Source organism: Salvelinus sp. IW2-2015, linkage group LG22 (genome assembly GCF_002910315.2).
Source record: "Salvelinus sp. IW2-2015 linkage group LG22, ASM291031v2, whole genome shotgun sequence".
Classification (NCBI taxonomy): domain Eukaryota; kingdom Metazoa; phylum Chordata; class Actinopteri; order Salmoniformes; family Salmonidae; genus Salvelinus; species Salvelinus sp. IW2-2015.
Genome location: NC_036862.1, coordinates 4,352,738 through 4,365,441, shown reverse-complemented (window position 1 = coordinate 4,365,441; position 12,704 = coordinate 4,352,738). Strand labels below are relative to the sequence as shown.

Below are 12,704 nucleotides of genomic sequence, written 5' to 3'. Positions count from 1 at the left end.
GGAGATCCATGTTTGAAGATCCTGCCCAGTCGGTGGACGTGGGTCCCGGTCTTGCATGTCGTGCCGACTCTAACGAGAGACCTGTGGCAGCCCGCTCCTGCAGCTTCAGCCTGCGTCATGGACGTGGTACCCTGCCTGGCTCAAGTACTGCCGCAACACGCGACACCACAGGCAAAGGCAGCCCCTACAAGTGCGGCATCAAGGCTTGCAGCAAAGGCTACCAAATTCACCCTACTATGTCCCCACAAGGGACAGCTCTGTCCTCTGGGATGAAGGAGACTTAGCAGACAGGCGTGCAGTGCAGACCCCCCCCCCCCCCCCCCCCAAACAAGCAATGCTTTTCTTTCATCCCTTATTTAACCTTGGATATCACTGTTGAGTTCAGTTCCTCCCTGTCGTGAGATGATAGTAGTTTGACGCTTTAAATGGGACAGTTTAGTTGAAATTGAGACCAAGCTCTACCCCTCATGACATCCTTTTGACTTTCCTATGTGTGGGAATGCGAGGCCTGCCGCAGTGTCCAGGGTGCTTACTGTGCAACCTAAGTTCCTCTCACACGTTTGTTACTCCACGTTTGTGCCCCAGCTAATAGAAAATGACTACAAGAAACCTTCTCCATATGAGGACACGTTTATGCATACGGCTGCGACAGTGCAGCTATTCTACAATTCTTGCCCAGTGGGAATGACTGGTGAAGGAACACGTTCCCATTATGTTTGTCACAGGAAGACCGTGGGACGGATCGTAACGGTTCAGTTGGAACAGTAACTTATGACGTCAATAAACACAGCTTTAGCAGCTCAACTTCCTGGTCGATGGCAACTCGGGTTGCAATCAACACTGTTGTCTCTGATGCTGGGATTATTTATATTGGTTGCAAAGTGAAATTATTGAAGATTCTTATAGTATAAAGTGACTAATCTTAAAATTTTCTTTATATAAAACTTCATCCCATTTTGTCTTTTGATTTTGTGTCCAATTACAAGTTAATTTTCAAAAAGTCTGCATCTGTTAGCAATTAGACAGCTAGAATTGTAGTCAAACACAGACAGATTTATATACACAGTGTAAAAAAAATGATTCAAACACCTTCTTAATTAGAGTTGCACCCTCGTTTGCCCTCAGAACAGCCTCAATTTTGTCAGGGCATGGACTGCTACGTGGTGGTCGAAAGCATTCCACGGGATGGCTGGCCCATGTTGACCCAATGCTTCCCCAAGTTGTCAAAATTAGCTGGAATGTCCTTGTGGGGTGGACCATTCTTGATACACACGGGAAACTGTTGAGCGTGAAAAACCCAGCAGCATTGCAGTTCTTGACACGCTCAAAACAGTGTGCCTGACACCTACTACAATACCCTCTGTTTTTTCCAAGGCATTTAAATATTTTGGTGTTGCACCATTCACCCTCTGAATGGCAAACATACACTATCCATGTCTCAATTGTCTCTAGGCTTAAAACGCCTTTGTAACCTGTCTTCCCTGCATCTCACTGATTTGAAGTGCAATTAACAGGTGACAATAAGGGGATAATTGTCTTTCAACTGGTCAGTCTGTCATGGAAAAGAGCAGGTGTTCCTAATGTTTGTACCCTCGGAGTATATAGTGAAAATGTCTGGGCGTTGTATTTAGTAAACAGTATAGATGCTAATTTAAAAGTACATTGTCGAAAGAGCAGTTTAGTTTCCATCTATTCTATTACAGTAGCCTCAATGTTGTTTTTTCTTCTGTCAATGTGATCTTGTCTTGGGACCAAAATTTCATGATTCCCAATTCAAATGGAAGATCACCGCTGTCACCTGAGTATTTTGTAAACCGTCTGGGTTTGAGAGAGATGCAACTAAAACTTGAACGTCATTCACAGGCTCAATCACTGATGGCCATGATTTTTCTTTTACATATATAAAATTGTCTTTTGACAAAGGTCTCCAAGTTGATTTGCTTATATTTCATTGATTCCTTTTCAAGTTTGGCGGCAACCACAGTAAAGATTCACAAAGGAAATGTTCTCCAAGGAAGGCTGAAGTTGCAACTTTATTTGATTTGTGTTCACTTTTTTTTCACTTCTCATGGAATGGATCTGATAAACTTTCTAAGCAATACTTCCCGCCTGCCGTTGATGCAATGTGTAGCTAATGCATTCCATTCAAACATCAAACACGTGGATTATTGGGGGGGGGGAACCATTAACCATAGTCAGTGAAACCCTTTTACCATGTATTAAATTTCTCATGTCGGTTCACTTCATTAACATCACAATTTGTTAAATGTACGGTAGGCCTTCCTGATTATCACTTGGATATGTGATTCCCATTCCACACAGAAACACTTTGTTCAGGTAGGACTAAAATAATCAGCCATTCTGTAGGAAAAGTCCAATTTTATTCCACAATATGTTCACTTGTCCGCTATCCGATTCCTATACCTCATTACGTCATTTTACATCTTGAGTAGCTTAATGTGTTTAATCATATTAGTAGTAACTGGTACCCTAAATTGTTTTGTTTAATTCTCCTGGTTTTACTATGTCACATTATGCTATGCAATGTCTTTGTTCACTTTTTGGTATGACCCTCATCTCTAACTGACAAACCAAAAAATGTCCTTTTTTGTTGTTGTAAAAACCCTTCAAACTGTGGCCATTCTATGGTAACCTATGTGTCCTTAACACTTCAAACTGATATTTTTGCAACGTGAAATACTAGAGTAAAGTCTCTCGTATTTTTCTATGTAAGAGTTGTGTATGTTTGCAAAAGAGCAATACCACAAGAAAATGAAGTAATTTACATTTCAAAAGTATATTTTGGCCTGTAAGGGTTCAATAAAGGCACTCTTTTGCACTGCACTTTTGTGGGTGGTTTTATTCAGCTAAAAATCTGAGCAGATTTCTAGACAAGATTCACTGACACCTACCATGCGCCGGCCAGGTACAGTATAACATTTTCATGTAGCTTTCATGTTCCCCACCTGTACCAGAGAGAACATTTCTACAGAAGGCTTTATACCTGCATCTCACCTTTTCACTCCACGTACTGATGGAAAAATACCCATATTACCAGCGGATGGCGCCACAACCCCATTCTAGTTGCAAGTAGACACCACCCGACCACAGTAAGCTACTGCTACATTCGGAACCAGGCTACCAGTAATTATATTTTGTTTTTGTCTATTAAGTGTTAAACTAATTCACTAATTTCGTTTAGGGTTGGGCATCCATCTGCAGCACCATTTTCTGACACTGCAGGTGGGGAGTTGGCTATTGAGATTAGATACTCGAGAACGCAATTGTTTGTTTATGAGCCAAGTAACGCAATGGACAAAGAACCAAAGATGAAGTGACTGTTACCCGAGGGACCATGCTGGCCACAAAGAGACTTAGAGATGTCACCGACATGAACGTGCAGGCGATGCAGAAATAAGGTGATGTTACAAAATAGTTATTTCGCTTTGTTCGGTTTGCCAACATTTGATAGCTTGAGGAGCCAAGCTCTTGTCCATCTCGCTTTGCTGTCTTCTAGCCTGCCTTAGGAACTGATCTTGTCCATACAGTTCATCGGGATTCATTTTTATTCACTTTTTAATGTGTTTTTAGCTCAAATATTCGCATTATAATGGCTAGTCTGAAGTCATCTTGGCAGTGTTATTTTCTCTCTTTGCAATAGAGCCCTACAGTGGAGGTGTCATAAAACCCCTAAAATGTAGTGGTCAAACGGGAAATGGTTACAATCGTTTTTCCACCATACATTTTTCACATAGGGGATTTTAGAACACTTAAAACAAGGGCTGTGTTTCGTGTAGGCTTACCCTGGCGTGACGTTTTGGTAACCATGTAAATCTCTCTATGACAAGTGACTTTTTTTATCAATATATTTCTGCTCCATTTACTCTGCTTCGAAAATGCTAGTTAGCATCAAAGTAGACATGTAAAACTACAAGTCCCTGCAAGCTCCTAAATATCATCTTTGCAAACGGGTATTGTGTCTTTTGAAAACGTGCACAAGGACAGTTCACAAAATTGTCCATTTAAAGAAATGTAGCCAGTTTATTAATTACTACATTTAACTAACATTAGATAGTTCATCCAGAGATTCTTTTCCTTTCCCTCGATTTGCTAGTCCTCGTCCAGATCATTGTATTTGTAGTTATGATAGCCACATTAGCATTTCATTTTGGGGGGAATAATACAGGCTAATACATTGAATACAAGTCACAAATGTCTTTAGAGAGATTTACAAAGGTTATCAAAATGTCACGCCAGGGTAAGCCTACATGAAACACAGCCCTTAGTTTAAGTGTTTCTAAAATCGCCTATGGGAAAAATGAATGGTGGAAATATGATTGGAACCATTTCCCTGTTTGGACAGCTCAGTTTTATGGGTATTATGACTCTACTGTGGGACTCTATACTAGCAAACTAGCTGCTCTCTCTCCCCTTCTGCACTGATGTCAAAACAACTGAACAGGGGAAATCATAGCTAGCTCTATAAATAGTACGCCAAATTCATGATGATAATAATATACATTTGGATATTGTCTTTTTTTTTTTACATAATGTACATAATAAAGGTGCAAGTATAAATAATAATAGGTACTCTAGCTTGCTTTATGACAATTACTGGCAGATATGGCTACTGTCTGCACTGCAGCGCAACCCTGGTCTCAGAGCATTTTGTGTTATTCAGTATGTAAAACCGGGACTCCATTAGTATGGTAAGTATTCATTTGTGAATGTCCATCATCCATTTCGTATGATATGTTACGTGATACGTACATGTTACGAATTAGCTAAACGTACAATGTTATAGATTTGCTAAACATATATGTTACAAATTTCAATTTGTTTGTGGCTAACATTAGCTAGTCAAGCGTTTAGAGTTAAGTTAGGAGTTAGGTTAAAGGGTACGAGGAAGGGATAGCTAAAAGTGATAAGGTTGTCTATGATGAGATTCGAACATGCAACCTTTGGGTTGCAAGACATTTATGTTATACAGCCATCCATCCCGACCTACCACCCTCTTGTTTTTTGCCTAAAATAACCTTCTGTCTTATGTAAGCTACCAAACGTAACAATACAGTATGATACTGATTTGAGTGCCTCGGATTTGAGTTTACTATGTTACGTCTTGTCTGAGACCAGGTGTGTTGCCCCACTGCCCAGACACAATTACTTTTGGACTAGTTTTGAAACTCCCTGAAGTGAGCTAGCATGAAATTTCCCCTTACCACGAGGTTGTATCATGGTCTCATTTCCCAATCCTACGACATGAGACGTCCCCTCACCAGACCTTCACTACTCAGACTGGCCAGAGCACTGCAGCTGCTCAGTTCAGATATACACTGTTTATCAGTCTCTTTGGATTATAACAAGGGTTCATTGAAAGGTAATGTATTTCCGTATTGCAATTATGTTTTTGTGTTTTTAGCTGAGGGTGACATCGCTGCTGTCGGTGTGGTCCTCTGCCTAACAGGCTGGATCACTCTCTACACCTACTTGTAAACACCAGTGGAGCCTGGCTTGAGTGGAACTGTAGGCTGGTCACACTGCTCCATGGAATCCTGGCAGTCTGTCATAACGGCCTTACATAGTATGTGGATTGTAGAGAGTGATCCAGCCTGTTAGGCAGAGGACCACACCGACAGCCAGCGATGTCATCCCTCAGCTAAAAACACAAAAACATAATTGCAATACGGAAATACATTACCTTTCAATGAACCCTTGTTATAATCCAAAGAGACTGATAAACAGTGTATATCTGAACTGAGCAGCTGCAGTGCTCTGGCCAGTCTGAGTAGTGAAGGTCTGGTGAGGGGGACGTCTCATGTCGTAGGATTGGGAAATGAGACCATGATACAACCTCGTTGGTAAGGGGAAATTTCATGCTAGCTCACTTCAGGGAGTTTCAAAACTAGTCCAAAAGTAATTGTGTCTGGGGCAGTGGGGCAACACATCCTGGTCTCAGACAAGACGTAACATAGTAAACTCAAATCCGAGGCACTCAAATCAGTATCATACTGTATGTTACGTTTGGTATGCTTACATAAGACAGAAGGTTATTTTTAGGCAAAAAACAAGAGGGTGGTAGGTCGGGATGGATGGCTGTATAACATAAATGTCTTGCAACCCAAAGGTTGCATGTTCGAATCTCATCATAGACAACCTTATCACTTTTAGCTATCCCTTCCTCGTACCCTTTAACCTAACTCCTAAACTTAACTCTAAACGCTTGACTAGCTAATGTTAGGCACAACAAATTGAAATTTGTAACATATGTACTCTATATGGCCATTCTATTCGTTGTGGGTGGCAAGTCTGCCATGCGTTCTGTACCACCACTTGGTGTTTGCGGCTGTTTCGAGGTCTATTGATATCTTTATTACAGTTTGTATTGCGTTTGAGGCTTTATCACTTGTTGTGTTGTGTTTACTATAGGTACGTAAGTTGTGGCTTGTTTAGGTCTGGGGTGAGATTACTTGTTGGTTATTACTTTGTGTGAGCATGTTCGGGGTGGTTTTAACTATGAAGCACCAAGCATTTTCGCTTTACATAATTGGTGTCCTTCGCATTAAACATCATGGTTGTCTAACTCATTGTGTATGGGACTAATAAAATTTGATTTGATTTGATTTGAATGGCTAACAACTACCTGCTCTCCATCTCCCACAGACTGTCCACACTGACTCTATATTGGCATGCCCATCCACAGGTCTCTACCAACTCCGACACAACCTAGCGTGCTGCTGCAAAATGATTATTGATTTGATTTATTACTATTTTCTTTTCGCTGCTGTCCATTGATTAGATTTGCCATTACTATTAGTATTATCCGTTACTGATCACCATTACTCGTCTGTTTTATGATCTATACACTGTGTTCCATGACATAGGACTGGCCAGGTGAATCCAGGTGAAAATATGATCCCTTATTGATGTCACCTGTTATATCCACTGATTGTAAATGAAGGTGAGGAGACCAGTTAAAGAAGGATTTTTAAGCCTTGAAAACAATTGAGACATGGATTGTGTATGTGTGTCATTCAGAGGGTGAAGGGGCAAGACAACCAATATTTAAGTGCCTTTGAATGGGGTTGTATAGTAGTGTTGTGGTAGTAGGTTTGAGTGTTGTCAAGAACTGCAACGCTGCTGGGTTTTTCAAGCTCAACAGTTTCCAGTGTGTATCAAAAGGGAATGGTCCACCACCCAAAGAACACCAGCCAACTTGATACAACTGTGGGAAGCATTGGTTTGTTCTGAGGGGAAAAAATAGGTTGCAAACTCAATAATTAGGAAGTGTTCCTAATGTTTAGTACACTCAGTGTATATTACTATATTACCGTAAGTATTTTATAGTCCTGCAACAGCACCATCTAGCGGTCAGAACCTGGTAATATCAGGATGTGGATGCGACATAAACCTAAACAACTTAAAATTACACATTTCTGAGAATACATTGCATAGGATGCAGAAACAATACTCCGAGCTGCAGCTCCATACTACTTATCAGGCAAAGAGAACTGATACTGTATACTCGTGTGTGTGTGTGGTGTGCCTGTGCTTTTAACAATTTATTTGGATTCCTAATGTCTTACTCCATCGTTACAAAAAAAGTTGTAATTGGATGTAAGGTACTATATTATTGAATATTATATGAAGCATACGCATTAAAATTGCCAATTTGATAAACCAATTAGCTTAATTTCTCACAGATCAAATTTTATCTGAAACAAAATAATGTAGCAAAAATGCTAATTTTATCTGTAGAAAGATTTTCAGAATAGAACCAACGATTTCAGAACAATATGAGAGGGTGGGTGTTATGGCTTGCTGAAATGGCACGGAATGATCCCTATACCAACTTAACCACCTTTAGAAAAAGGTGTTCTAGAAGCAGCACTCTACATGGCAACGAATACACTGTTTCCGTGCAATTAAATAGTGAGCATCTTACCTGGATGTGTGAAGGGCCAAGGTCCTTCCACATAACCTATGTAGGCTGTTATGCAGAACTGCCAGGATTCCATGGAGCAGTGTGACCAGCCTACAGTTCCACTCAAAGCCACGGCTTCCATTGGTGTTACAAAGTAGTGTGTAGAGAGTGATCCAGCCTGTTAGGCAGAGGACCACACCGACAGCCAGCGATGTCATCTCTCAGCTAAATACACAAAAACAAGACAAAAACCACTTAATGACCAACAAAACACATATAGAAGTTTTAAAAGATTGCATGACGCACTTTACTTTCTACTATCACCAAAAATATTAGCTATTCTCAAGATTGTGCGAGCAAGTCCGATTAACCTACATTTTATGTTCAGTAAATGTTCTGTAAAATGCACAGCATAATTGCAATACGGAAATACAGTGCCTTCAAAGGTATTCACACCCCTCAACTTTTTTTCACATTTTGTTTAGTTACAAAGTGGGATTCAAATGGATTTAATTGTAAAAAAAATTTTTGTCAATGATCTACCCAAAATGCTCTAATGTCAAAGGTGGAAAGAAAAATTATATAAAATAAAAAATACATTTATGAAAAAATAAACACTAATATATCTTGATTAGATAGGTATTCAACCCCCTGAGTCAAACTGTCATGTTAGAACCACCATTGGCAGCGATTACAGCTGTCAGTCTCTGTGGTTAAGTCTCTAAGAGCATTCCACATCTGGATTGTGCAACATTTGCCCATTATTCTTTTCAAAATTCTTCAAGCTCTGCTGATCATTGCTACACAACCATTTTCAGGTCTCTACCATGGATTTTCAAGAAGATTTCATTCAAAACTGTAACTTGTTCACTCAGAAACATTCACTGTCTTCTTGGTAAGCAACTTCAGTTAGATTTGGCCTTGTGTTTTAGGTTTTTGTCCTCGCTGAAAGGTGAATTCATATCCCAGTGTCTGGTGGAAAACAAACAGAAACAGGTTTTCCTCTAGGATTTTGCCTGTTTTTAGCTCCATTTCAATTCTTTTTTATACTGAAACTCCCCAGTCCTTAATTAATGGTTACAAGCATACCCATAACATGATGCAGCCACCACTATGCTTGAAAATGTGGAGAGTGGTACTCAGTAATGTGTTGTATTGGATTTGCTCCAAAATAACACTTTGTATTCAGGATAAAAAGTGAATTGGCTTTGCCACATTTTTTGCAGTATTACTTAGTGCATTTGTTGCAAACAGGATGCATGTTTTGGAATATTTTAATTATGTGCAGGCTTCCTTCTTTTCACTCTGTCAATTAGGTTAGTATTGTGGAGTAACTACAATGTTGTTGATCCAACTTCATGTTTTCTCCTCTCACAGCCATTAAAACTCTGAACTGTTTAAATGTCACCATTGGCCTCATGGTGAAATCCCTGAGCAGTTTCCTTCCTCTCTGGCAACTGAGTTAGGAACGACACCTGTATCTTTGTAGTGACTGGGTGTATGATTCACTATCCAAAGTATAATTAATAACTTCACCATGCTCAAAGGGATATTCAATATCTGTTTTAATTATATATATATTTTTTTTAAACACATCTACCAACACGGAGCCCTTCTTTGCGATGCATTGGACAACCTCCCTGGTCTTTGTGGTTGAATCTGTGTTTGGAATTCACTGCTCGGCTGAGGGACCTTACAGATAATTGTATGTGTGGGGTTAATGAGGTAGTCATTAAAAATCATGTTAAAAACAATTATTGCAAAGAGTGAGTCCATTGCAACTTATGTGACTTGTTATGCACATTTTTAATCCTGAACTTATTCAGGCTTGCCATAACAAAGGGTTGAATACTTACTGGACTCAAGACCAGTGATGTAAGTACTACTTACGTCATTTTTTGGGGCATCTATACTTTACTATTTATATTTTAGCAACTTTTACTTCCCTACATTCCTAAAGAAAACAATACACTTTTTACTCCACACATTTACCCTGAACCCAAAAGTACTCGCTACATTTTGAATGCTTAGCAGGACAGGAAAAAATGGGTCCAATTGACACACTTGTCAAGAGACGATCATCTCTGGTAATCCCTACTGCCTCTTGATCTGGCGGACTCACTAAGCACAAATGCTTTGTTTGTAAATTATGTCTGAGTGTTGAGTGTGCCCCTGGCTATCCGTAAATTAAAAAAAAATTAAAAAATTGTGCCATCTGGTTTGATTAATAAAAGCAATTTGAAATGACTTATACTTTTACTTTTGATACTTAAGTACATTTTTGCAATTACATTGACTTTTGATACTTAACTATATCTAAAACCAAATACTTTTAGACTTTAACTCAAGTAGTATTTTACTGGTGACTTTCACTTTAGTCATTTTCTATGAATGTATCTTTACTTTTACTCAACTATGACAATTGGTACTTTTTCCACCACTGCTCAAGGCATTTCAGCTTTCATTTGTAATTAATTTGTCAAAATTTCAAACAACAATTCTACTTTGACGTTATGGGGTATTGTGTGTAGGCCAGTGTCCAAAAGTCTAAGTAAATACATTTTAATCCAGGCTGTAACACAACACACTCACCACATTCACTGCTGCTACTGTCTATTACTCATCCTGTTGCCTAGTCACTTACCCCTACCTATATTTACAGTACATAGCTACCTCAATTACCTCGCACCCCTGCACATCGACTCGGTACTGGTACTCCCTGTATAAGCCATGTTATTTTCTGTTCCCTGTATATAGCCATGTTATTTTTATTAATTATTCACTGTGTATTTATTCCTTGTGTCAATATATATATATTTTTTAAGTATTACATTTTGTATCTTAACTCTGCATTGTTGGAAATGGAACCGTAAGTAAGCATTTCACCTGTTGTCTACAAAGCATATGACAAATAGAAACTGATTTGAACAAAATGTGGACGTGAATACTCTCTGAAGGCACTGTACATTACCTTCCAGTGAACCCTGTGTAATAATCCAAAGTGACTGATGAACAGTGTATGTCTAAACTGAGCAGCTTGTTTTTTTCTGAACTGAGCACAGAAAAAAGTGTAAATCTGAATACCAAAGACTATTCCCCGATAATCATACAGACTTAAAGAATCGCTTGACTTTGACCTCCGCTTACACACAACCATGTGTTAGTTAATCATTTGTTAAAGGTATATTAGTATAAACATTGGATGTTTATATTCATCTTCTAAAGATCAGGATCTTTCAGTCTGTCTTTCCATCATGTCTGTTAACTGTTTCCAATCTGTGTTGGTCTCGCCAGCGTCTGTATTTGGATTGACTCTTGCGGTAGGCGAAACGGCCAATGTCCACCATGAACACCCAGGATAGCACATACATGGCAACTCCCCCACACTTTATAATGAACATGGCCGTGGGGAGATGAGCTCGCAGTACAACATCCTTCCGCCAACCGCTATGCGCATAAAACACAAATAGCACTACAACAGAACATCCACCGCCTCCCCTGTCAGGCTCTCATAGCGACCCAACTGTCTCAGGACCAGCGAGCTTGCAGCAGGGGGTTTGTGATCTCACTGCCAAAAAGTACGGCGCAGGACTCGATGCCTGATTCCCCCAAGCTCAGGGTCAACAAGATACCCAGGATGCTCATGGTGTGGTGAGCCAGCATCACCGGGCCCTCTGTGCCGAAGTAACACACCAGCCCATATCGAAGATGAAGTAGCCCAGGCTAATGACCATAGCACTGATCTGAAGGGGGGTGTTCTTTGTGCCTGGAAACAAGATCACAACGTTATTGTAAACACTCTTCATGGTTAGTAGCATACATACAGTACCAGTCAAAAGTTTGGACACACCTACACAATCAAGTGTTGTTCTCTATTTCTACAATGTTCTATATTGTAGAATAATATTGAAGACATCAAAACGATGAAATAACACATATGGAACTTGACTGGTACTGTACAAACATCAAAGTATACTGATCAAGAAACTACATTAAAAAAAACATGTAGCTCCTATATCAACTTACAGAAAGGTGGTGCAGAAGCAACATTACATGGGATTAGATAGTGAGCATCTTACCTGGATGTGTGAAGGGCCAAGGTCCATCCACATAGCCTATGTATGGCCGTTATACAGACTGCAAGGATTCCATGGAGCAGTGTGACCAGCCTACAGTTCCACTCAGAGCCATGGCTGCCACTGGTGTTACACAGTAGGATGTAGAGAGTGATCCAGCCTGTTAGGCAGAGGACCACACCGACCAGCGATGTCATCCCTCAGCTAAAAACACAAAAACATAATTGCAATACGGAAATACATTACCTTTCAATGAACCCTTGTTATAATCCAAAGAGACTGATAAACAGTGTATATCTGAACTGAGCAGCTGCAGTGCTCTGGCCAGTCTGAGTAGTGAAGGTCTGGTGAGGGGGACGTCTCATGTCGTAGGATTGGGAAATGAGACCATGATACAACCTCGTTGTAAGGGGAAATTCATGCTAGCTCACTTCAGGGAGTTTCAAAACTAGTCCAAAAGTAATTGTGTCTGGGCAGTGGGGCAACACATCCTGGTCTCAGACAAGACGTACATAGTAAACTCAAATCCGAGGCACTCAAATCAGTATCATACTGTATGTTACGTTTGGTATGCTTACATAAGACAGAAGGTTATTTTTAGGCAAAAAACAAGAGGGTGTAGTCGGGATGGATGCTGTATAACATAAATGTCTTGCAACCCAAAGGTTGCATGTTCGAATCTCATCATAGACAACCTTATCAAA

At 39.9% G+C, this 12,704-nt stretch overlaps 1 protein-coding gene and 2 pseudogenes across 1 annotated transcript in view; all 3 read right to left on the bottom strand.

Annotated features, from left to right (window-relative positions):
• Positions 1 to 5,766, bottom strand: part of LOC111949443 (TLC domain-containing protein 5-like) — a 20,559-nt gene extending 14,793 nt beyond the window's left edge. Inside the window, exon 1 of the mRNA XM_023966642.3 lies at positions 5,702 to 5,766. The gene's annotated coding sequence lies outside the window, so the exon portion shown is untranslated. The remainder of the gene's footprint in view (positions 1 to 5,701) is intronic.
• LOC111949444 (TLC domain-containing protein 5-like) overlaps positions 1 to 12,325 on the bottom strand; it is a 15,830-nt pseudogene extending 3,505 nt beyond the window's left edge.
• Positions 11,161 to 12,704, bottom strand: part of LOC111949445 (TLC domain-containing protein 5-like) — a 3,402-nt pseudogene continuing 1,858 nt past the window's right edge.